The 26354-nt window shown below is 41.7% G+C and overlaps 1 protein-coding gene across 1 annotated transcript in view; it reads left to right on the top strand.

The window, feature by feature from the left end:
* Positions 1 to 26354, top strand: part of CSMD3 (CUB and Sushi multiple domains 3) — a 2043988-nt gene that overhangs the window by 1367892 nt on the left and 649742 nt on the right. The gene's annotated exons all lie outside the window — the stretch shown is intronic.

Raw genomic sequence — 26354 nt, 5'->3', positions numbered from 1 at the left:
CCAGATCTGAGTGCTCTTCCAAGATGTGCATGTAACTTAATTGGCTAACAAGTTTTTGACCATCAATAAATGGATGCTAACAACAAATTATTGACGTTAACTGGCTTCACTTAGGATTTATATGCACATTTGTATGTAAATACATACACAAGGAAAGGTTTAAGCTGGTAGTCTAGGCACTCATGTTGTCAAAGTTGGAGTACTGTAATGCAGCATATTTGGGCTGCTCAATATTTATTCAAAAGAAGTTACAAAATAATCCAGTACATGACCATTTGTGCACGACCATTTGTTTGGTGTATTCTTTTGCCAAATTTGACATGGTTTCAGTATATTATATAGAATTGTACTGGCTTAATACAGAGGCTACAACATTATTTAAGATTTGTTGTTTGATATTTAAGATCATTCATGGGATGACTCCTTTTTATATGAACGATTTGATTCATATCACAGGTCAAAAATCAATTAAGGCTGATATTTCCAAGTACAAAGGGTACAAAATTATCAAAAATTTTCATTTCTTCATTTTCATACTTTGTGGCAAAGGCCTGGAATTCATTACCTATCAAAATAACTTATAAATCTGTGTAGATTCTTTTTAGGAAGGCATTAAAAACAGTCTTTGCTTTGATAATCACCCAAAAATGACACTTCTCATGATTATTGCTAGAACTCCCTTTGCATGTGACTAATACTTGCTGGACTTTCTCTCTCCTAGTACAGTCTACCATTGGTCATAGACTTCTAGTGGGTAAGGCCAGCTAAAAACAGACCCACATATACTTCAGTACAGATGCTCGGGCAAATGATACCCATGTATAAAGCAGTCAGCACACCATCAGTACTAGTACTAACACTGAAGTGTGTGTATTCATCAACTAAAGCATTTAATAAGAAATGTCACATTATGTAGTAAATTAGTTTAGGCTGACAGAATTGCAACCGACAAATGAGAAAGAACTTAAGTGCAGGAACCATTGGCATGCATGTTGTTCCTTATAAACAATACAGCGCATAACAATAGTTTTAATTCTAGTGACTACTTGGACCATTGAAGTCAAAATGCAGCAAGAATTATAAAAGGGTATCATGTAAAACAAGAAGATTTTTCCTAATTCAAAGCATTGGTCAAGTAGGGTTTATGGGGAATCTTTATGTCTCTATTGTTCTACATAACCCTTATTGATCATTGTATCTGCGGATCACCTAAATTAAGTGGCCAAGGTCTCAAAAGTGAAATATATTAATACTTCAGGCAAATGTTTTTAAAATGTATTTAACTTTCTATGTGCCCCTATGTCTTATTCAGCAGTTTTTTCTTGAACACCCTACATAATGTATATACTAAATATTATTTACTATGCGTGCTTGAGATTTGATTCAGTCCCCCCCCCCAAAAAAAAAGTGACTTGTACAGTACAGAGAATGTTGAGAAAATCAAAAAAGCACATATTGAGGAGATATATATAGAATGGAGGAAAAATCATTGATAATATTCCACTGATGCACTCTACTATGCCCAGAAATCTCTCTGTAAAAACAATATCACTAAAATAAAAATGTGTCTTTCATTTATCTCTTGGAAATCCAAGCCCACATGTAACTGCTACAGTAATTCCAGTTTGGAGCACTGTCAAAATCTGATAAATTACATTTGTTAGGAGCTGTCATTTTTGGGTAGGAGAACTTATTCTGAAAGGATGGGCTTCATTTTAATCAAGTCCTAACATTTCAAAATGAGAAAGAACAGCTTTTATACTAGAACTAGTTAAAAAGGCCCGTTTCTGACACAAATGAAACAGGCGCTAGCAAGGTTTTCCTCGGAGTGTGTATGTTTGAGAGAGTTAATGTGCAAGTGTGTGTGTGTGTGTGAGAGAGAGAGTGAGTCTGGGTGCGAGTGTGTCTGTGAGAGAGAGAGTGTGTGTGTGTGAGAATGAAAGTGTGTGCAAGTGCGTATGTGAGACACAGTGTGAGAGAGAGAGTGTGTTTCACACAGATACAGTGTGTGCGAGAGACAGAGTGTGTGTGAGACACAGACTCTCTGTGAGACTGAGTGTATGAGACCAAGAGAGTGTGTGAGTGACTGTGTGACACATGGAGGGGCATAATCGAATGCGAACGCCTATCTCCATGGGCGTCTATGTCCGAAAACGGGCACGTGAAGAGGCGGGACAGACTGTATTTTCGAAAAAATGGACGTTTTTGAGCTGGGCGTTTGTTTTTTTTTTTAGCGATAATGGAAACTAAAAACATCCAGCTCAAAAACGTCCTAATCCGAGCCATTTGGTCGTGGGAGGGGCCACGATTCGTAGTACACTCGCCCCCCCTGACATGCCAGGACACCAACTGGGCACCCTAGAGGTCAGTGTGGTGGACTTCAGAAACAGCTCCCACATGCATAGCTCCCTTACCACGGGTGCTGAGCACCCAACCCCCCTCCCCCAAAACCCACTACCCACAAATGTACAACACTACCATAGCTTAGGGGGCACCTACATATGGATACAGTGGGTTTTGGAGGCCTCCCATTTACCAGCACAAGTGTTACAGGTAGGGGGGATGGGCCTGGGTCCACCTGACTGAAGTGCACTGCGGTACCCACTAAAAGTGCTCGAGGGACCTGCATACACGCAGGCCTCTCGGACTTGTTGCTGCTATATAACATTGGCACACCAGTTGACACCTGAAGACTAATCTCTCCGAAAACGTCCTTTATTGGAATAAGCATGCTTACTCACAGTTAACTGCCGATCAGAGGTTGTGCCCCACTGGCAATGAGTCTCGTTGGTACTGAGATGAGCAGTAGGTCAGAGCTGGCAGAATGCTGTACAATGCCCTCTTTCAGCCACATTCAAGGTAAGAACTAAGTTCTGTAACGTGGCTAACACGTGAAAGGGATCTAAAACTGGCTTACAAAAATGGCCACTACCTCATGGACTACCGGAAACAAAACAGGGCACACTCTGACCCAGTAAGCAGGGGGAAAAGCACCATGGGAGTAGAGCCTACCAACTACCAACATCGTGAGCATTTGCCACAAGCTAGTGGAATCACGGAGCCCAATACCCTACACCCACCACAATGCATTGCTGATGTGACTCTGCAGTGCGCATAACAGAAAAGGTGTCACACTCACCCGAGAGCCACATTAGGACCAGGGAAAGGCTGTCAGAGGATAGAACACATTCTGCTGTCATAGAGGTGGGTATGGCATTGGAGGCTGGCACAGAGGCTGGAAAAAAAAGTTATTAAAGTGTTTTTTTTTTAGGTGGGAGGGGGTTAGTGACAACTGGGGGAGTCAGGAGTGGTCATCACTGATTCCCTCCAGTGGTCATCTGGGCAGTTGGGGCACTTTTTTGGGACTTGTTTGTGAAAAAAAAGGGTCCAAAAAAAGTGACCCAAAATCGCGGTAAAAACGACTTTTTTTTTCAATTATCAGCTAAAGACGCCCATCTCTCCTCGGCCGATAACCACGCCTCAGTTCCGCCTTCACCACACCTCCGACACGCCCCATCAACTTTACCTGTTTCCGCGACGGATTGCAGTTGGAAACGCCCAAAATTGGCTTTTGATTATACCGATTTGGGCGCCCACGGGAGAAAGATGGCCATCTCCCGATTTGGGTCAGAATATAGGCGCTTTTCTCTTTCGATTATAAGCAGGAGAGTGTGTGAGAAACAGTGTGTGAGAGTGAAAGAGAGAGAAAGACATTGACTGTGAGAGAGAGTGTGTGAGAGAGTGTGTGTGTGTGTGAGAGAGATACCTCCCCCCTCTCTGGTGTCAGCCCTCCCCCTCTCTCTATGGTGTCTGAGCGTTACTGTGCAGGACGCTGAGTTCTGGCTATGCTTCAAGGAACTGACTAATCCTATTTAATAGAATGCACCTCCAACATTCTGAAGCCGTGAAACCTCGTGTGGTTGGTCACTTCTGCTTGTGACAAACCCAGAAGTACGTGATGTCAATTCAGGAGATGGATACAGAGAGCAGGAATGCCTCAGCCATGCAGTCAGCTTCAGAATGTTGGAGGTGCGTTTTACTACTACTACTTAGCATTTCTATAGAGAGGTTACAATAATGGCAAAAGTACCTCATAAGGGCAGTCAGAGTTGAAGCATTCTATACTATCTCTATCAGCTGCTGGGCAGGTTATTAATATAAACAAAAAACACATTTTGAAAATTATGTAGGCCAATGCAAGAAGTCTAAAGCATAAGATGGGAATGTATAAAACTGAATGAAGAGGTAAATATAATTAGCACTTCAGAGATATGGTGGAAATTGAATAACTACTGAGGCACTGTAATACTAGCATAAATATATTACAAGACAGAGTGGATCAAATTGGTGGAGGGGTGTTGCTTTATGTTAAGAGAAAGGGAATGGGACATACCATCTTTCTGTGGTTACAATCAAAGTAGTTTACATATTATATACATGTACTTATTTTGTATGTGGGGCAGTGGAGGATTGAGTGACTTGCCCAGAGTCACAAAGAGCAGCAGTGAGAATTGAACCCAGTTTCTCTGGTTTGTAGGCCCCTGCACTAACCATTAGGCTACTCTTTCATTCATTGAGTCAAATAGGATAAAAATTCTGCAGAAAGTAAAATGAAATGTTAAGAGACATTTGGAATGCTAATACATTTGTTTGACCTTGAGATAGTCTAAATCCCTGGTTACTTACTGCACATATATTAATATACTTCTTGAAGTTATCATAATTTGTGTTATATTCTGTACATTATTATGTTTTATTCACATTGTTTGTTTGTAAAAAAGATTGAATGTGAGTCTATTTTGGGCTAATGTGGGGTATAAATGTCATGAATAATAATAATAATAATAATAATAATAATAATGGATGGTTTCAATTAACCCTAATATTGACTGGGTAAATGTCATCAGGGCAAGCTAGGGTGATAAGGCTCTAAGGGGCCCTTTTACTAAGCCATGTAGGCGCCTACGCACGCCCAACGTGCATCAATTCAGAGTTACCGCTCGGCTACCGCATAGCCTGTACGGTAATTTAATTTTTGATGCACATCTGCAATGCATGCCAGAACATATAGTTTATTTTCTGGTGCAAGGCAAAAATTGGACGTGTGTAGGCGATTAAAGCACAGTTAACACGAGAGACCATACTGCTAAGTCAATTGCTGGCGGTAAGGTCTCAGACCCAAAATGGATGAGCACCAAATTTTATTTTGCTGCACATCCGTTTTCAGCAAAAATTTTAAAAAGGCCTTTTTTTACAGGTGCACTTAAAAATGGATCTGCACGCGTCCATAACAAGCGCCTACACTACCGCAGTCCATTTTCAGTGCACCTTAGTAAAAGGACCCCAAGTGAAATAAATGACTGTTTCATGGAACAGTTAGTCTAAGAATTGAAAAGAGGAGGCAAGCTATTTTAGGGCTAGTCCTTAGTAGCAATTTTGGGGGCACTTGGCAAAAGTGATCATAACCCTATTGAATGTGACTTAACTGGTGGAAGGTTTCTCTGAAAACTACTGCACTAGCATTCAACCACATTAAGGGTATCTTTGCAGTTACCATAAGCAGTTACCTCATGATATACCATGCATTAACCCCCAGATTCTATATAGTGTGACTTAAGTTGTGCACTCAAATCCAGTTGTATTCTGCATTTGTATGTGCAACTTAGTTAACAAGCCAATCAGTGCTGATAATTGCCACTTCACAAGCAATTATTGACACTAATTAGCATTAATTAGAATTTATGAGCAGAACTGTCAAAGCATATTCTATATAACTTGATGTACCTAAATTAAAAGTTGCATCGTTGAAAAGGGGACATGGCCATGGACATGGAATGGGTGGGTCATGGGCATTTCAAAACTCTGCTTTGTTATAGAATATACCCAGTCCGCACCTAATTGAGATGTTGGCATTTACACCAAGTTTTACTTAGCATAACTGCCTGCATCTAAATTTAGTCGAGTGGATGGGTGCTCAGTGTATTCTATAAACAGAAATTTAGGCTTATTTTATATGGTATGCCTAAATCTAGGTGTACTTTTCATTTTGGTGGCGATTTTGTAGGCGTGATGTATAGAACCTAGTCCTAAATGCTTTTTGTGTTAGGGAGCATGTTATGGGCTAAGAATGTCTAAGGAAATTGCTAAGTGTTTCCTTGCTAACTCCAAGCAAAGTACCACATGCTATATGACATTTTAACATGCCCCCAGACTTGTAATGGCAAATGCTGGGAACGCCCCCAATAGTTGCCACGTTAAATATGTAGCTTCCTTGCGGTAAAATAAGGTAACTGAAGATTTTACTGCAGTTTAGTAAAAGGGCTCCTAAATGAACAGCTGTAAAATTTAAGATCTTACATTAGACATTAAGAATGTTTAAAACTATCATCTTGGAAGTCCAGACTAGATATATTACAAGAAGTTTAAAAAAGGCAGAAGATTTCAAGAATTTTAGAAAAGACAGAAAGAAGGCCACAAGACTGCTAGCATGGTAAAAAGGAGAGGTGAAAGAGACCATAATAGTCAAAATAACATCTTTCAAAAAAGGCAACGTGGATCCCAATGGGAATTAAAAAAAAAACTGGAAGAAAACATAAGCACTGGCAAGTTAAATATAAAGCATTAATTAGGCAGGAAAAAAGATAATTTGATCAAATGCTTGCTGAAACTCATATCAAAGACATTTTCAGGTAGATTTGAAGCATGAAGACTGTGCGAGAGTCAGCTAGATGATTAGATGATTATAGGATGCAAACAGCATTCAGGAAGAACAATGCCATTATTTTAAAGCCCTCTCTGTGATTTCCATGTAGAAGGGCTAGAATTTAGACATGGAAAATGTCATCCACATGCAAATAATAATTTTAGAACAGCTGCAATTTACACGTGAAAGCCCTGATTCAAACTCCATGCATCACCCCCTTTTACCTTGCCAGACTTTCCTCAAACTCCCAGTGGGTGCCATCTTGCCATCAGGTCTGTCTGTTGCTGTATCTGATAAATGAGTGACTATTGGGCTAATTTTCAAAAGAGAAGGACGTCCATCCTTCTCCCAGAGACATCCAAATCAGTATAATCAAAACCTGATTTTGGATGTCTCCAACTGCAGTCCGTCGCAAGGACATTCAAATTCCAAGGGGGCATGTCAGAAGCATAGCCTTCCCTTTGCTGTGTTCCGCCTTCTTCTGATGTCATTTCCTTGATGTCAGAAGAAGGCGGAACACAGCGAAGGGAAGGCTAGAGACATCGGGAGCACCACCTCCTTCATGACGCTGCGCTGCTGGACCGCAACGGAGGTAAATTTAAAAAGAAAAAAAAAGAAGGGATGTTGGGGGAGAGAAGAGGGCGGGCAGTTGAACAATGGGAGCGGGAGGGCAGGGGAGAGAGAAGCAGGGATGCGAAGGGGGGAAGAGGGCAGGCCAGGCCAACTGGGACATGGGAGCGGGAGGACAGGGGAGAGAGGAGCATGGATGCGAGGGGGGGTCATGGAAGGGAGAGAGGGGAATTGCTGGATAGGGATTAATGGAGGGTAACAGAGGAGCATGGAAGGGAGGAGCAGGGCTCAGGGAGAGAGGGGAATTGCAGGATAGGGAATTAGGGATGAATGGAGGGGACAGAGGAGCATGGATGGGAGGGCAGGGCTCAGGGAGAGAGGGGAATTGCTGAATAGGGATAAATGGAGGGGACAGAGGAGCATGGATGGGAGGGCAGGGCTCAGGGAGAGAGGGGAATTGCTGGATAGGGAATTAGGGATGAATGGAGGGGACAGAGGAGCATGGATGGGAGGGCAGGGCTCAGGGAGAGAGAGGAATTGCTGGATAGGGATTCATGGAGGGGGATAGAGGAGCATGGATGGGAGGGCAGGGCTCAGGGAGAGAGGGGAATTGCTGGATAGGAATGAATGGAGGGGGCAGGGGACAGAGGAGCATGGATGGGAGGGCAGGGCTCAGGGAGAGAGGAGAAATTGCTGGACATAGAGGGGAGGGAAGAGAGGTGAAGGAGATGAAATGAGGGAAAAGGAAGAGAGGAGAAAAATTGCACATGGATGAAGAAAATAGGCAGAAGCTGAGGACCAGAAACGAAGAAAAAAGGAGGAAAGGAAAGAAATAAATGGAAAGGAAGCCCTGGAAACGGAGTTAAGAGGACAGATAGCAGCAGAATCAGATACTGGGCCAGCATGATCAGAAAAAGAAAGTCACCAGACAACAAAGGTAGAAAAAAAATCATTTTATTTTCATTTTAGTGTTTGGAATATGTCCACTTTGAGAATTTACATCTGCTATCTTATTTTGCAATGTATAGCAATTTGTTTCTAAGAATATTGCTGACAATTCCTGTCAGTGTGGCAAGTGGTGAGCGATCATTTTCACGGGGGGGAGGGGGGGAGGGGCGCCGCTGCCGCCAACTGATAGTCTGCAGGGGGGGGGGGGCGCCAACTGATAGTCTGCAGGGGGGCGCCAGAGACCCTAGGCACGGCCTTGCCGCAGCCCTTGCCTTTCTTGCCACTAGAAATCTAAAGTCTGTGTTGTCACTTGCTGTGGGTCTCAGCCAATCTGCAACCTCATTCTGCATCAGCCTATTTAGTTGACCTGGGGTGAAATGGCATCTTTTGTTAAAGGGGAGAGAGGGAAATAGGGAATGGGGGTTCAAAACATGAAATGAGATGAAGGGTGAGAGAGGGAATCCTGGATTTGGTATAGAGAAGGACAGAATTTCAGAGAAAGTGGTGGAATAATTGTCAAAGAATGTGCAGGAAAAGGCAAGGAAAAATGAGACAAGCAGATTTAACCAGCCATGGCTTAACGGGCAAAAATAGGCCTGCTTTTGATGCAGCCTTATTTGCCTGCTAAGCTAAGTCCCTGTCTTCATTACTCATAACCATAGTTTGGCATCTAAAGGATTCTGAGCCTAAATGGCAGTCTTCTGTCTTACAAACACTCAGCTATGGAATTCCTATAAGCTTCAGACTTCTCACTCAGCATACAAGGTCTGAGCTAGGGCCAGCCTCCTCCCCTATAGCCAAAGCCAGATCAACTTGTGAGGATCCTTGCCCCCAGGACCTGTCTTAGAGACATCTTGCCTCGGGGCCTCTTTGATCCACTCTGCTCCAGGGCATTTAACCACCTCCCAGCCTGAGCCCTGCCCCTCTGACATGGCAAGTTTAGTGTCACCTGCTATAAGGTGGCTAAACCTCAGTGACGGAGAGTTCTCAGGGGCACTTGCTGCTGTACCACTCACTCCTTCCTTCATCTATGGATTGACAAAGCCTTTAGTTGTGAAAAGTGAAAGTAAAATAAATCCAGAATTCTTTTAGAGTCAGTGGTGTTTCAATAGGAAAGATGGTCAAACTGTATGTGCTTTTCAGACGTCATCTTTTGTTACATGTTCTGTTATTTAAGTTAAATGCAAAGTAATGTTTGGGCAAAGAATAATACCCTACACGTGTCTGAGGTTCTAAATAGTTATTTCTTCTCTGCCTCCCTGGAAGGTAATTAAGAGATAAAGAATAAACTCCTTGTCCAAGAGGGAAATTGTTAAACACAACTATTGCTATCTTGACATTCCATAAATGAGTTTTGTTTACTGGTATCTTAGTGGCTCTTTCTGCACTTTTTACTGATATTCTGTGTGTTGTAAAAAAAAAAGGCAATACAGACAATATTTCACTTAGCTCCAGAAAACTGAATCTCTTTCATAATTCATTAAAATAAGCATTAATCTCTATGGCTTGGTGAACCTAGTTTTGAATAAAATGTCTGAAGAATAATGTGAAACATCTAATCTAGATATTTCAAATTATTTTTGTATTCAGCAGTTCTATAGACATAGCAAGCACCACGGAGCATACACACAAAATGTAAAGTGCTGAATATTGTGACTTCTACATGTGAACTGCATGTAGAAGAAGCAAATGTTGGCCCTATGCATTTGGCTTGGATGTGCCATTCAGTGTTTGATCCAAATATAGAAACTATCAGGGGAATTCTATATATGGCACCTAAAATTAGGTGCTACTTCCTTGATTGGCAAGGAAAAGTGCTCTAATGGATGCAAAGTGCCAAAATGGGCCAGAAATAGCAGATCTGCATGAAAACACACTAATGTGCCCATTTATAGAATAGCACCTAAGTGTTTCCATGCAGATCTGCAAAGGGGATGTAATGATCGGAGGGATATATGGGTGGGTGGTGGAGGAGCTTAGTCAAGATGGTGGTTTGAGGTGAACCGCAGGACTGAATTCCGGAATTTTGATAGTGAAATGAAGAATAAAGACCCAGGTTTATTCTCAAGACCCAGAGTTACTTTCTACTGCTTCAGGGCCGAAGAATTCCTTTGTGGTTCAAGGGTCTAAAGGATCTGTTTTGGTGAGCATTTCGGCTGGGGGAAGCCCCTCGATGGGAAGTCGGCTGTCCCCCTCAAAGATGTTACTGTCTCCCGAGGTAAGGAGTGCCCCAGTGCAGCTGTTTCCGCCGGTGCATCCAGATGGTGATGTTCAGGGGCGTGAGCAAGGGGTGATGCAGAGCTGTGCAGAAGTGGAGGATTCCCCTGCTGGAAGCTTGCAGGAAGTTCTATCCTTGCTGCTGAGGATTGTGCTCAAGCAGTTTAAAGCCTCTAGAGGACTGTCGGTGGATCTGCGGATGCCAGACACTGGAGTGACTGTGAGTACTGCTCAGACTGTGGGAGTAGAAGGGGCCCCTTTGCGTTGGCCCAAGGTTTTCAGCTTGGAAACTATTTGGGAGGCCATCTTTATTTTTCAGTTGAATTTGAGTTCCCAGAAGTTAAAATTTCTGTTGATGTAAATCCTTGTGCCCAAAGATGAGTGCGGATTCTGGCACTATGCAATATTCTACAAATGGGCCCATCCCGGAATGTCCTTTATAAAATACTGTTTGGCACTGATTTTGTTTATCATGAAATTTTGAGTGCTATTTACTGAATTCAGCCCTATACATATAGAAGCCAAGTATTTATTTTTTATTTGTATTACACTTGTACCCTGCGCTTTCCCACTCATAGCAGGCTCAATGCAGCTTACATATTATATACAGGTACTTATTTGTACCTGGGGCAATGGAGGGTTAAGTGACTTTCCCAGAGTCACAAGGAGCTGCCCGTGCCTGCAGTGGGTATCAGTGCCTATATGAGTAATCTATATGTGTGGTTGTCACTGCCACAGAATGCTCTAACTGTGCTCACTCTATGTATACCACTGTACCCATAGCACTATACATTTAAGTGCAATTCCTATACATTTAAGCAGCAATTGTATAATTATGCAGCTCCAAATAGGTACCAGTAGGATGAATGGTAGGAGCCTAGAGAACTAGGTTTTTTTTATAAAATACTAGAATAACTGGCTATCAGTGTGCCTAAATTTTAGGCACCCACACTTAGACATCAGCCACAGAGCTGGTTTAAGCATGTAAGCCTAAGCACAGCAAGATGTGTGCAACTAACTGTATTCTGTAAGTTAGATATGTAAGTGGGAGCCCTGGGTATGGTCTGCCTATGCTCCACTCCTATGTATGCACCCTTGCAAATTTGAGCTATGTAACTTGAATGAGTGTTTCCAGAATAGGTCTTTGGCGCCTTACTAGGTTTTACACATGTAGGTACACTGATATGTTTTAAATGCTAGTATTCTAAACACAAATGAGAACAGCAATGTCACAGAATTTGGGGGTCTGCAGCTAGGAAATTTTTGTTTTATATTCTTTTTGTGTAATTTCCAGGAATGCTTATTTATTTATGTAATTATATATTTTCTCTTCACAAAAGCAATGTCGTTAAGAATATGCATTCTTTGAAAAGAGTGCACAGTATTCAGGAAAAGTGTGCACTGGTCAGAAATAGTGTTCACTCTTCTAGAATAATAAGCACTGTTTTAAAAAAAATGAAATTTTGTGTTTTGTTCTGCTCATTTTTGTTTACCAATGACATGAAACAGCATAAAATATATCATTGACGTTTCCTATGTTGTTTCAAATGAATGCACATCTCTAATAGAATTGCCCTTACAATACTGCCTCATATGTAAAAACACACATATAGGTTTGAAACAGCACTAAACATCTAAATGGTTTTTGAATATTGGACTCAATTGGGGAAATTCTTTAAGGGGCCCTTTTACTAAGCCACATAAGTGCCTACGCGCGCACAACGTGTGCCAATTTGGAGTTGCCACCCGGTTACCACATGACATTTGCGGTAATTTCATTTTTGGTATGCTTCCGCTATGTGCGTCCAAATAATTTTTTTTTTATTTTCTGGCTCGCGTCAGATACGCCTGTCAAGAGGCATCTGCCGTGCATAGGTCAATACTGCCCAGTTACTGTGTGAGACCTTACCACTAAGTCAATGGCTGGTGGTAAGGTCACAGACCAAAAATGGACGCGCTCCAATTTTTATTTTGTCGCATGTCCATTTTCGGCAAAAATAAAAAAGGCCTTTTTTCAGGCACACTGAAAAATGGACCTGTGCATACCCAAAACCCACACCTACACTACCCCAGGCCATTTTTCAGCGCACCTTAGTAAAAGGACCCCCTAAGTGGCGGCTCTATGTATGGGTACACTTCAAAATTGTGACTCTGAAATATGCATGTGTTTTCTACAAAGGACATGCAGATAGGGGTATACTTTAAGGACAGACACATATATAGGCCTAAATGCATGCATCTATGTGTGATGGGGCACCCAGTGATCAGCATGCATGTCTACCTGTGAATATACATGTAAGTTCCATCACTTTGATATCACAGACAGGGGTGTAATCACAAAATGACTGTCACAACCAGGATGCCAAAATTTGGGGCTGCTGCCACCTTACTCTTGGTCAGGCTATTCCTTGGACAGAAAAAACATCTGATACTAGTGTCTGCCTGAGGAAGGATCACTTGAAAATGAAGAGGGCCTAGGAAAGGCTGATGAAAAGATATAATGAGAAAAACATTATTCTCTGGATTCTACATATGGCACCAATCCAAGATATGCACCCAACTAAAATGTCTAACAATCAAATCAGTGCCAATAATTGAACGCTAATTGGTATTAATTGGCACCAATTTAGATTTGGGCACACATCTTGCTATGAGCTATTCTATAAAGATGTGCACCCAAATCCTATAGCGTGCAACCCAAAAAGGGGTGTGGCCATGGGAGGTCCATGGGCAGATTAGGAGTATTCCTAAAATTTGCGTACAGTATTATAGAAAACTGTGGATGTGCGCCCAAATTGAGCTCCAGAAATTACACCTGGTTTCAGCTGGTGCCTAAATTTGGGTGCCAAAATCAGCACTCAATACTAATTCTATAATGGGCGCCCATCTTTGAGTGCCAGGTTTTTTTTGGTGCCCAATTTTGGGTGACAATTACGGAACCTAGCCCTATATCACAGAGAGGTAAGTGCCAACAGAGGGCAAAATGAGAAAGAGTGAACTAAATCAAATGTGCCTGGGAAACAGATGTGTCTCAAAGTGTTCTCATGCAATCCATAAGGGGAGGCATAGTGGTTAGGGCACTTGTCTTGTTATCTGGAGGTGGCTGGTTCAAATCCCACTCCTGTTCCTTGTGATCTTAGGCAAGTGACTTAACCCTCCATTTGTCTTAGGTACAAACTTAGAAGCCTTTTACTAAGGCATGCCAAAAAATGGCCTGCTGTGGTATAGGCACATGTTTTGGACGCACACAGGTCCATTTTTTAGCGCGCCTAGAAAAAAGGCCTTTTTTATAGCTGAAGATGTTTTGACCTAAGACCTTACCACCACACATTGACTTAGCAGTAAGGTCTGTCTCACATGTTAACCAGGCAGTATTCATCAGTGTGCATAAACTGATGATTACTGACGGGGAAGCACCACATGGTTAAAAATAGAAAATATTTTCTACTGCGTGATTTGGACATGCGTCAAAAATGGAATTACCACCCAGGGCACGCAGTAGTCAGGCGGTAGTTCCAATTTGACGCACATTGGATGTTCATAGGAGCCCTTAGATTGTGAGCCCTCCAAGGACAGAGAAATGCCCAGTGCACCTGAATGTAACAAACACACAAGTGACAGGCAGGTGGCCTAGAGACAAACCACCCAAGCCCATCAAAAGTGGGATCATATTTTGTCTGGGAAAGAATTTAAAAAGGAGACAATATGAGGACAAATTACATACAACCCAGTTGTACTCAGAAAGAAACAGCCTACCTCAGCTGCTCAAACACATAAATTCCCACATTCAGTGATAAAAAGTATGTGCTTCAGGCTAACAGTACAATACCTGTCAATGAAGGGGGAGACCAATACTGTACTTATATTGTGCAATTTCCAATAAAATTGTTTCAGTGCAGATCACAATAAGATTTACCAGCTAAGCATACTGAGAAAAGGCAAAAACTCAAATGAATGATGGAAAGTTGTTCACTGGAGGAGTAGCCCAATAGTTAGTGCAGTGTGCTTTGATCCTGGTAACCTAGGTTCATATTCCCACTGCAACTCCATGTGATCTTGAGCAAGTCAACCGTCCATTTCCCCAGGTACAAAACTTAGATTGTGAGTCCTCTAGGGACAGAGTAAGTACCTGCACATAACATGTACAGTGCTATGTATATCTAGTAGCACTATAGAAATGGTTAGTAGTAGTAAATATGTTTTTAGTTTTCTTCTGATCCCCATGTAGTTTGTCTCAGCTTTATACCATATTTTTGTCTAGTGCTGGGTAGTAAAATATTACTGGTAATATATTACTTTTAAAAGAATGAGTAGCTGTAATGGTTACTTTTGTGCAAATATAATTGAATAACTGTAATATATTACTTTTTTCAGTAATGAATAATATAATGTCTAGTTACTTTATATAGCTACTTTTTAGTGATACCCATCTAATTTTCTTTACATCACTAGGTCCATTACTGGGCTGCTTCCGGTTTATGACAAACTTCCTTTTGAGTAAAAATTGTTCAAGTGTGCAGTATGAGGGAATAACTAACATGGCTGTGTCTTCAAAATTTAAGCATTCTGTTTATGTCAAATTTTTGATTTAGTAAGCAAAAAAGATAACAATATTTATGTTACATGCAAGTTGTGTTCAGTAATCCACAAATCTGAGAGTGATATAATGGAGTCAATGCTAGTAAAGAAATACAATCATGTTCAACCAACTGTTGGTTTTAACTGTGACATCAAATTTTGCAGACTCAAATTGATGACCTCATCAAGAACTTAAGTGGGCTATAAACTTTAAAATAAATATGCAGGCATTCCGCTAGTATTTTCATATTTTTTTCCTTATTTGATTTTAATAGGATCCAGGCAAAACCATTAAGGGGAGGCCGTATATAAATGGACTGAAGGCTAGAGAAAACAGGGGGGGGGGGTAGCAAGGCAATTGAGTACACACAAAAGGCAGAACAATCAAGGTGAAGAAAGGATTAAGAGAATAGGGAGGAGTGCAAAAGGGGAGTTGAAAGCGTTGAAAGCAAGAAACAAGCAGAGTACTGGCAGTTGGAGATTAGAGAGCATCAGGAGAACAGCGCTGACCCAGCTCGCCCACCCTATGGCCAAAGTGGCACTAGTCATGACCTAGCTTTACGCTATGTCAGTTATACGTTGCCAGCGTCGGGTACACAGCATCTTGGCAGATAGCATTTATAAGTTTGATGTTAAATCTTTGGAATAATGTTGAAATGTAATTGAAAAAATATATGCCCACATGTTAGCGGAGATATGACAGAAAGAATGGTGACACAGCTTGTCTCCCGGCTTGGACGGTCGGGAGGCCCAGAACATTGGGTGTTTGAAAAGAAGTATAGGTGCATCCTTCTACGGGATACATCCAAAGAACAACGGGTGCTCAAAGAGAAAGCACCGAGAGGAGATACAGGGTGCTTGGATGGCACACCTGTGAGGCAATAGCAGGTAGCGGTTGTTAAAAGGCTGTGTACCTATGCAAGAGCTAAATGTTAAAATATAGCAAGTGAAATACTATTGTATGTATTATGTTTACCAATATAATGTTTGAAGTCTTGGTTGTGGCCAAAATAAATTCCAGTTCTTGTTGAAATCAGAATATTGTATTGGTATTTAATATAAAGGGAGTAGGTCTGAGTGTGTGCCGAGTGCCCAATTTGTCTCTCTAATTGTATTGGATCTGTATATTTGAGGACTTGCACATTTTCTGTTTAGATGTTTTCTTTGGTAGTGCATAGATTTCCAAGTGCTGGAATTAATCATATGTAATGTTGAAATAACTGTTTATATCCAATAATTAAAAAGTAACTAAAAGTAACATATTACTTTCATGGTAACTTAACATGTTACTTTCATTAAACAAGTAATTAGTAACTGTAATATATTGTTTTTTTTCCTTGCAGTAACTAGTAACTTTAATATATTATTTTTAAAAAGCAACTTGCCTAACCCTGTTTGTGTCACAGTAGAAAAAGAAAGAGTGAGTAGGCTCTTTGATTGTAAAACGTTTTTGGTTAGATGGAGAAGTGGGTATAAATAAGGGGAGCAAGGATGCCATACCATAGATAACACTAAAAACTTGGATATTCAATGTCAGGCCATGTACAAGCATCGGCACTGAATATCCAGGCCTGACCAGAATGAAACTAGCTGTTGTATCTTATACTAGTCCCAGCCAATATTCAGCCAGGACCCACATAAGATACTTATAATGGCCCCAGCTGAATATCGGCAGGGACTTCATAAGTGTTTCTGGTCAGGTTCCCCCCAAACTGATTCCCTCTCACCATGATGCCACTCTCCCTACTCAAAAGCAAATTCCCAAGGAGCTGCAGTGGTCATGAGTGAGAGGCATCAGTCCTGTCCTAGCTAGCCCTAGACCACCTTGAGTGTTAAAGGTAGTACAAGCGGGAGGCCTACAGAGTGTATGGAGGGCCATGTTGGGGGATAAAAACCTTTTTGGGAGGGAGTTGGGACTTTTTCTAAAAGGAGGGGGGATTGAATTTGGAAAGGGCCTTTAACCTTAGGGGAACGGGATGGGATGGGGAGCAGATTAAGGAGATACTTTTCTTTTGTGGAAGGGAAATGGAATTTGGGAGGGGGACTTTTGATTTTGTGAAGGGGAAGGAGCAGAATTGGGGGCACATTCATGTGAGAGCTTCAGTTGCTGGAGGAATCCAGAAGAGGAATTAGATAACATGGGAGGGGATCAGGCGAGAGGGCGAACTTAGGCACAGTACTGACTGCTACCTGGAAAATATGCTAATACCGGCTGATATTAAGCACTGGGAACCATATAGCTAAGTGAACAAAGTTAGGACAGCCTTTTATGCAATCCTATTTGTCACTTAGCTATGCAGGTACCAGCACTGAATAATGCTGGTACCCACATAACTCACAGCTGCTCCCCAAATCCACCTACGGAATGCCTCTATTCTGCCCACTTTAAAAATGGCGCTGCCTGGTTAAGTGCTGCCGAATATTAGCAGCTGGCCTGCAGAGTATGATTATAAAGCAATCAGGAGCTTCTCCTGTCTGCTTAAATTTATATGACTATTGACCAGCTTGATTATTTTGTGTTTAATCACAGTTGTCAAGTATATTTATCATTTTCACATAGTTTCACACTCCCTCTGCCATGTCCACATGCACTCACATTGGAGCACATTTGAAGAGCTCAGTGCATAACAGATCCTCGGCCTTGCGTTTCACTGAGACCCAAGTCGAAAAGTTTTGAAAGAGTACAATTCTTGCATCATGGAGTGTCAGTTCTTTTTAGTGATATTTCTGCATGATCTCATCTTTATCCACATAGTTGAGAAACAGAGCTATCACAGACCTCAGTGTACTGTCGCTGACCAAGGCAGTGGGCATGTTCAATCTTAAGGCCTCCAGAAGTTCCCACTAGGCCTATCATGGCTGGGAACCAACTCTTCAATCGTGTCCCTGAGATCCTAGTATTTCACCTTAGAAGGTATGCCAATAAGCCTTGAGTTATTGCATTGCCCTCTGTTTTCTTGATCTTCTACCCACTCCAATAGTGCCTCTTTCGCCGTCTCAAAACTATGGATCTGTTCCTAAAAGTTCTTGGCTCGATCCTCTTGCTGCACAATGTGGTCTTCTACCCATTGCATCCTATTAGCGTGTATTTCAACCCCCTTTTATCTCCTCGATGGTTGCATGAATATCTTCCATGACCACAGTTAAATTTTTGGTCAGTTCCTGTACTGCAGCATCGTGAAGGATCATCTTGGTCATCTTGATGAAATGCCCCCTTCCCGGTGCTTCTTCGGGTCCAAGCAGGTGGGGAGCCTCATTGACGGGCAAACTCCTTCGGACCCTTTCTCCTCTCAGTTGACGCACAGTGCCTCCTCCAAGGAACTTAGTCTCTGCTCCAAATCTCCTGTGGGGTGCAAGCTAGCAGTTAGTTAGAATGACTCCAAAGGGTCATTGTCTCCAAAACCATTTACCAATATTAAACCACTCTGCAGTCTGGTGATTTATATGAAAAATAACTGGAACTTTTATTAACTTCTGTATCAAGCAGCTCAGGCAGTTCAAACCAGTGAAGTAGATAACAGTCCAATCTAAACTTGACTTGAATTTGGCAGAGTATTTACAACAATGCAGATCAGAAATATATATGCTTTGTACAACGCATCTCCTTGCCCATCCTTTCTAATTGACAATCCACCCCACACAGACTGTGTGGTTCCTGTGTATGGGTTCCGGACTTGGGTGTCCCAGCTCCCCTTTAAAATGGAACTCTCCCCATCTCCAGCTCCTGGACATGACTCCCTTGATCCACGCTGCAGAGCTCCTGACAGTCTCTGTCCATCTAGACTATGAATTATCTCCTTTTTCCAATTCACAGGTTGTCAGTTCTTAATCAGGGACTCCCCTTACTCCACACTAGTCTCTGGCAGGGGAGGTTTGGACAACACATGGTAATCCTTTTATCACTTCTAACTCCCCCCAACATGCCACTCATCCTCTTTGCTGCACCATCCTGCTGCATTTTATTTCCTAACCTGTCCCCTAAGGCTGGGCTTACTTCTCACCCAGGGACCTCCAGGATATTCCCCCTAGTAACCTTCTACCAGGGCTCTATCCTCTCAGTAACCCCATGCAACAGGGTGTTACATTGGGTTTCAGCACCTGATTTTGTCCGTGGCCTTGGTAGTTGTAGCTTAGCTGAGCATTTGGTTCCCAGTGTGCAGAAAGTTGTTGCAATTACTGTAAAGTAAGAATATCAACTGGATGGGGCATTTTTAATGTCTTACAAGCTGATATAGTGGTAAGTCCACAGAACTGGTCATAAGGATGTATGATCAGCCAGAAAGCATCACATCACTCCCCCAAAATTAATTCTTAAACTCCTGTCTTGTTCATCTTCATTCTCCTTATACATTTCTGATCCACAATCTCCACTTCTTACAAATTAGAACATTTTTTTCCTTTTCCTTGACTTTCACTATACTCCAAATCTTTTCTATTTTTTCCACTTCAGCTCACCATTCATCATACAAGCTAGACAAGTCTAATTAACTTTCAGACTTATAGTTTAGAATATCAAGAATATCTTTAAGGCTTTTCATTCCACATGAGATATTTTTTTATAAGTTTGCAACTCAGGGCAGGTACATTTTTAATGGAACAAACTCATAGATGCTGATAAATGAAACAGTTAATGTTTTGCAGAAGGCTGCAACAGACAAAAAATACAAAGAGGGTAATTTTATAATAGACTGCATGGTTTAAGAGGGTAACTAGGTACTTACGTGGGTGCTATTTAGTAAAGGAAAGTAGGCAGCTTCTTGTCTATAAAATATTAGTGTAAGTGGTAGAAATCATGCCTACCTTGCAAGTGTAAATGTCCATGCCTAGAATTATCAAGTATATGCATAGATTATCACATTTTGGGTCTATTTTACTAATCAACACTATCAATTCCTGGTGTGGCAAATGTGAAGCAGCCCATTCAGTTTGAACAGGCTGCCTCACATTTGCTGCACAGGAATCGCTAACGCGGTTTAGTAAACAAGGTTTTTATAATCCACACATGTACTTGTGAACTCTACCCATGTTCCATCCAAATTCCATTGTACACATTTGCTAAAGACCTATCTCCCTGCTGAATTTGTATATCAATATATTGGTGAAGATTATGGCGAACTGCTTGGGAAGGGTTCTTCCTCGGTTGATCCACCTTGATCTGTCAGGTTTAATTTTTAAACACCCTGTGGCCGAAAATATTCAGAGCACTTTGACTATTTTATGGAAATTGTAGTTTTGTGGGGATTTGGTGGCCTTTTTGGCTACCTGTGTAGAGAAAACCTTCAACAGGGTCAATGGCCCTTTCTTTGGCAGGTGCTTCACACCATGGGTTTGGCTCTAATTTCCTTGGATAGATTCAGCAGCTTTATGAGAGACCCATGACCCGTCTCAAGCTTAATGGGGATTGTATTGCTGCATTTCCCATAGCATGTACATTTGGGGGTCTGGCAACCAGCAGGGTCTTAAGTGACAGCGATACCTTAAGCGTATGTGCCTGTCAGCAGTCAAAAGTGTCATAGCTGCCCATTGGAAACAAACGGAGGGACCCACTTTGCTTGACTGGAATTTGAAGTTGACCACCATTGTTGTACTGGAGAAGCTTACTGATTGTTGATTAGGGTGATACTAATATACTGATGAGGAATGGTCCCATATTGGGTCATCTGGTTCAGACTGATAAGATTCCTTGTAGGAGGGCAGGGTGGGGGAAATTTTCAGAGTGCAGTTTGGGGTGCTCTGAAGAGTCACAGAGCATGGACAGTTGACAGGCATATGTTGCAGGTATGGGATTTAGAATGGAGGGTTCTTAGAAAGAGTTTGGTTGGGATGATGAGGGTTAGGGTTTTTTTCTCACTGTCATGCGAGTTCTCATTGTTTATTGTACCTTATTGTTATATATCACAGTTGTACTGTGCATTTTACTCTTTTTTGGTATTCAATAAATATTTATTGTTAAAAAAAAAGATAGGGCTGACTTTTATGCTGTTACCTGGGCTGGTTGAATGCAGAATGTCAGCACTTAACTGGCCAAGTGCTGACTCTGCCTCCCCCCCCCCCCCCCCCCCAATTTCCAGTTTCAAGTTGGGCACTAACCAATTAAGTGCCACTGAATATGACTGGTTGGATTCGAATAAGCTATTTAACCAGCCAGGAGTTGTATCTGGCTGGTGAAATCAGCCCATTGGAATTTTATGTTTTATCATGGGGACTGGGGAGTATGGGGGGATTTGAGTTAATGAGAGGGAATGAGAGAAGGGGTGCCACTAGATGCCCACTCCTTTCAACCAACCCTTCTACACATCCCCAGACCTGGCGCAAATTTTCCTGGTCACAACATGTAAGGACAACTTTTTTTTTTCTGCATGGCTGTGGGATAATTAATGATTGCATTAACGTGCATTTTAATGCGGTATGTGGTAAGAGTTTCAGTGTGAGTTTATACCCGTACTGAAACACTTCTGCATTACTATCCCATGGTAAATGCGTAGGAAGATTTCTTCATTGCCCCCACACACATACAAACAGTTTTTAAAGGGGCAAATCTATAGCTGACTGTCTTCATTAAGGCTGTGTGATAGATGCCTGTTCTGTAATGGAGCCTAGGTGTTATAGAGTACAACCATAACTCAGCATCAGTGCATATAGCATTAAAGCACCCGCAGTTACACAAGCTATAGGGTTATCCACTAGATTAATCTACAAATTGATTGAATTTGTTTTCATCACAATACATCCTAAACTGCTGGTTTGTATTTGACTTAAGGCAACATGTTCTTTAAACCATTTTCAGACTGTCTTTATAAAATAAACAGTTATTGTCAATATTTATCAGATAATAATAATAATAATAATAATAATAATAATAATGTAAAAATCCTGTCAGTGAATTGATAACTCATTTGAATTTTGACTACCACATCTATAAGAAACTGGGCCTACAGCATAACATTTCAAATCATTATGGAACATGTTCAGTAATCGTCTACTATAGATTTTTGAGATGTAATAAAACATGACTTTGAAACAGTTTATTGTGAGCTATTAAAAATAATGGGCCCAATATTCAGCCCGCAACAGGCAGTGCTTATGCTGTCCGCTGCCGGTGTTAAACCCAGATATTCAATTTTGGGCCATTTTCAGTGACCGGCAATGAATATCCAGGGAATTTTTAAACTGCTAATAAGTTAACCGGTTAAGGCAAAATTTAGCACGAACCAGTTAACATTTTAGTGGTCAAAGATAGGCCTATTTATGTGGTCTATTTTATCTGTTGAACGTAGCCAGTTAAGTGCTGAATATCCACGCCTAACCGGCTATGTCGGGCAATATAGCTGGTAAGCAGGAAGCTGCTAGTCATCTCCTGCTAAATATCCACAGATAGGCACTGAGATGCTATTTAACCAGTCAGCAGCCATGTCTGGCCAGTTAAATAGCATAGATTATCAAGGAGAATATAACCTGAAAATGTGTGGCTTGCAACAATGCAAGGAAACATTTTGCCATTTTGTAGTTATGCATGATTGTTATTGTAAATGTTTAAAATGTTGTATATTTATTTTCCAAATTACTTTGCTAGCTGTTATTAATTACAGAGGTACAAACTAAAGGGTCTTTTAATAAGCTGCTTTTAGCACAAATGTGTGCCTACCGCAGCTAAGAATGCCTTAATGAGGGGTGTGCTCAGGTATCCCGGGGTAATTTTGGGAGGGATCAGTGTGGACTACCCATCTGCTACAAATGTATCTGCTGCATATAACTCGAGCTAATCTTTAATAAAAGACCCTCTTAGGGTGGTAGTAAAATGGCTGCGGTTTAATTTGTAATGGCCAAGCGCTAATTTCTTCAAAAAGGCAATAAATAAATCCTAATAAATAAATAATTTCCCAATTAGCATGTGACCATTACCCAGAAGCCCTTGCCAACACCTGTTTAGTAGATGGTAAGGGCTCCTGTGCTACTCCCGTACTAATTGGGCAGTGCACAGTAATGCGCTCACGTTACCCAATAAACACAGGGTATGCCTCCCACACTGAAACGTAAAACATATTTTTCAGTGCGGGATTAGCACATGCTGAGCGGCACATCACATGTGATGCCTCAGTGCATCTCACAGCAGTGCTTTTTTAGCACATGGTAGGCACACACTAGGCCTACTGGGGCTTAGCAAAAGGGCCCCAGTGTATGGTAAATGTAAATCCTACGACACTTTTATAAAAGGGCTTCACAGTAGTGTTATGAAGCACAGAGCCTGGGTGTGAAGTGCATATCTTTTCCCAGTTGGATGAGCAAGATCTTTTTCAATACAATTATGTTTATATGTTTATCAGGCTTGGGCTATTATGATCAAATAGTTGTATCCCTGTACAAATAAGTTCCCAGTTCATGATCAAGGCTAATTACAATGTAACATGGTAACATAGTAAATGATGGCAGATAAAGACCTGTACGGTCCATCCAGTCAGCCCAACAAGATAAACTCATTTTACATGGTATGTGATACTTTATATGTATGCCCGAGTTTGATTTGTCCTTGCCTTTCTCAGGGCATATACCTTAGAAGTCTGCCCAGTACTGTTCTTGTACTAAGTTCTGAAGCTAACATCGAAGTCCCTTAAAATTTACACTCTAGCCCACCCCTATCTATTCATTCATGATCAGGGCATAGACCAAGTCTGCCCAGCTCCCGTTTTGTTTCCAATTACCGGTGCCACCACCCAATCTCTGCTAAGATTCCATGGAACCATTCCTTCTAAACAGGATTCCTTTGTGTTTATCCCACACATGCTTGAATTCCATTACCATTTTCATCTCCACCACCTCCCGTGGGAGGGCATTCCACATATCCACCAGCCTCTCTCTGAAAAAATACTTCCTGACATTAATCCTGAGTCTGTCCCCCTTCAACCTCAATTCATGTCCTCTAATTCTACCGCCTTCCTGTCTCCAGAAAAGGTTCGTTTGCGGATTAATACCTTTCAAATATTTGAACATCTGTATCATATCACCCCTGTTTCTTCTTTCCTCCAAGGTATACATGTTCAGGTCTTTATAGTATATGGTTGTAGAGAAATCACACTTCCTAACCCAGCAAACCTTTATTTCCAGAACAAGCCTTATAATACCACCACCAAAACAAAAAAGGTCCGTCTGTCTTATTAATGGTAATTTTTCTCTATTAAGAGACCATCAGAAAAAAAAGTATATAGCTATTTCTGCATGCCAAAAAGCCTTCCTCTACCATCAGTCCCTTGGAACAAACCACAAGATGAATGGCTTATTACTCTCAAAAGAGACGAGTCAAGATAAGAATCAAGATAAGACATAAGTACACTTACATACTGTAAGTAATTCTGAATGTGACACGTGGTGTCTGTGACTTCACAACAGAACAATTTCTACTATTGTTTGAAGTTATTCACAGCTGGAAACATTTTATTGTTTTAGGATGCTTGATCTTATTTGCAAGTCAAAATTAACAACAAAAAAAAGATTTTAGAAAGTAATTTTACTTTTTAGAGCTCTTACCCTTCTGTTTACTAAGCCACACTAGCGGCTGCCATGCGCTAGTGACGACACAGCCCATTCACTTTGAATGAGCTGTGTTGGCATTGCCACACAGCAGCCTTGTGAGGCTTAGTAAATGGGTGGGTTAGCCTTTGATATCAAAATTATAAGTCTTTTTTAACATTTTTTTAAATTTATACATTAGCTAACACAAGAATAAGGGGCCCTTTTACTAAGCTGCCATAAGCACTATCACGTGCTTACTGCATCTTATAATCCACTACTGTGCGGCACACTCAGATGTCCCGTGGTAGTTTTATGTTTGGCTTGCAGTACCCATGCACTAAGAAATAGAAAATATTTTTTAACGCTGGAGGCAGGTTTGGGGGCGGATGGTAGACTTACCCAGCACTAATTGGTTAGAGCAGCTGCATCAGTGTGCATTAACCGATTAGCATATATTTTTGTAGCGCCAGATATGATGGTGCGCTGGGTGTGGGAAGTACCGCCAGGCTACTGAGGTAGCCCGGTGGTACTTCCTTTTTAGTGAGTGGTAAACCCACATTGGGCATACCGCTACTTTGTAAAAGGGGCCCAAAGTATTTTAACTGTTGGAAACAGGCACAGATGCCAAAACTGCCATGGGACATCTAAGCATGCCCCGTGGAAGTGAATTTTCCCACACAATAAGCATGGGTTAGTGCTTAGTGTTACTTAGTAAAAGGACCCCATAATGCTTGGCATTGATTTTCTATGAGACAGTCAGTTTAGAATCATAGGTTTAAGTTCAAACTGGCTTGCAGCATAAAATCTAGTTTACTGTTTTGGGATCTTCCCAGGTTATTGTAACCTGGATTGGCCACTGTTGGAAACAGCCTACTGGGCACGATGGACCTTTGGTCTGTCCCAGCATGGCAACACTTATGTTCTTATGGGTTAATACCTTGAAAAAAGTGGTAAATAAATCCTAATAGGTGTAACCTGGGTCTCACATTCCTGGCAACAGTCCTGGGGCACCAACTAGCTCTCTTGGGGTCAGGGCTGGCGGAACGCGGTAAGCAGGGTATACATGGTGGGGGAGGGGATCAACATTCGAGGGGTGCCAGAAACTGTCAAGCTTACCCTGAGCTACACTACAGCTCTCCCAAGAAGACCTACCATGATCCTTGAAGGCTGCCTTGTGGTATAGTGGCCTCTGTGACTGTGGGGACAGGAAATAATTCCACTCTTTCCTGCCCTCTGCTGCTCCTCCATCTTCCTTTTCTCTTTTGTGCCACAGGCAGCACCGCTGTATTTTAAAAATGGCTGCCAAGGCTTCTGACAGCAGTCTCACGAGGAACAAGTCTTGTTCCTGAAAGCCTTGTTCCTAAGGGCCTTGCTCCTATGAGTCCTTCTCCTGTGCACCCTGTTCCTGAGGGCATTGGTCCTGAGACCCCTGCTCCTATGAACCCTGTTTCTGAGGGTCTTGCTCTTGTCAGCCCTGCTCTTGTTTCTGGTTCCTGCCAGAGCCATGTTCCTTGTTTCTGCTCTAGCCAAGTTCTGTTCCTGGTTCCTACCAGAGCTGTATTCCTAGTTCCTGTCAAACCGAACCCTGTTCCTGGTTCCTGCCAAAGCTCCTGGTTCCTGCTCAAACAGAGTCCTGTTCCTGGTTCCTACTTGAACTACGTTCCTGCTCCTGGTTTTAAGCCATACCGGCTGCTGTATTCTGTCTCTCATTGCAAGCCTTGGAGGTGATCTGTCTGCTGCAATTGGGCCTACAACTGTGGCCCAAGGGCTCAGTACCTCAAAACATAACACTGCTGGTGATAACAGAAATTCCTTCTCTATTCAGCCTTTG

The sequence above is a fragment of the Microcaecilia unicolor genome, chromosome 1, assembly GCF_901765095.1.
Source record: "Microcaecilia unicolor chromosome 1, aMicUni1.1, whole genome shotgun sequence".
Classification (NCBI taxonomy): Eukaryota; Metazoa; Chordata; class Amphibia; order Gymnophiona; family Siphonopidae; genus Microcaecilia; species Microcaecilia unicolor.
Note: the sequence above shows the minus strand (reverse complement) of the source record. Positions and strands in the feature narration are given on the sequence as shown.